The sequence below is a fragment of the Arachis stenosperma genome, chromosome 4 (genome assembly GCF_014773155.1).
Source record: "Arachis stenosperma cultivar V10309 chromosome 4, arast.V10309.gnm1.PFL2, whole genome shotgun sequence".
NCBI lineage: Eukaryota > Viridiplantae > Streptophyta > Magnoliopsida > Fabales > Fabaceae > Arachis > Arachis stenosperma.
In genome coordinates, this window is record NC_080380.1 from 81,941,253 (window position 1) to 81,941,895 (window position 643).

The 643-nt window shown below is 41.2% G+C and overlaps 1 non-coding gene across 1 annotated transcript; it reads left to right on the forward strand.

Moving 5' to 3' along the window:
- Positions 1–332: 332 nt before the first annotated feature.
- Positions 333–440, forward strand: LOC130977716 (small nucleolar RNA R71). Its single transcript, XR_009085396.1, has one exon. It is a non-coding gene; the product is annotated as a small nucleolar RNA R71 (small nucleolar RNA).
- Positions 441–643: the final 203 nt, after the last annotated feature.

The following is a 643-nucleotide window of genomic DNA, read 5'->3' on the forward strand; positions in this document are numbered from 1 at the left end:
GAGGAGGCTTCTTTAGTACTACTAGATGCAGCTTGTAATCCAGTCAGATTCTGAGAAATCATATTGACTTGCTGAGTCAATATTTTGTTCTGAGCCAATATGGCATTCAGAGTATCAATCTCAATAACTCCTTTCTTCTGAGTCATCCCATTATTCACATAATTTCTTTTAGAAGTGTACATGAACTGGTTATTTGCAACCATCTCAATGAGTTCCTGGGCTCCTACAGGGGTTTTCTTCAGATGAAGAGATCCACCAGCAGAGTGGTCCAATGACATCTTGGACATTTCAGACAGACCATCATAGAATATACCTAAGATGCTCCATTCTGAAAGCATGTCAGAAGGACACCTTCTGATCAATTGCTTGTATCTTTCCCAAGCTTCATAGAGGGATTCACCTTCCTTCTGTCTGAAGGTTTGGACTTCCACTCTAAGCTTGTTCATCTTTTGAGGTGGAAAGAATTTGGCCAAAAAAGCATTGACCAACTTTTCCCAAGAGTTTAGGCTTTCCCTAGGTTGTGAGTCTAACCATATCCTAGCTCTGTCTCTTACAGCAAAGGGGAAAAGCATAAGTTTGCAGACCTCGGGATCAACCCCGTTGGTCTTAACAGTGTCACAGATTTGCAAGAATTCAGCTAAGA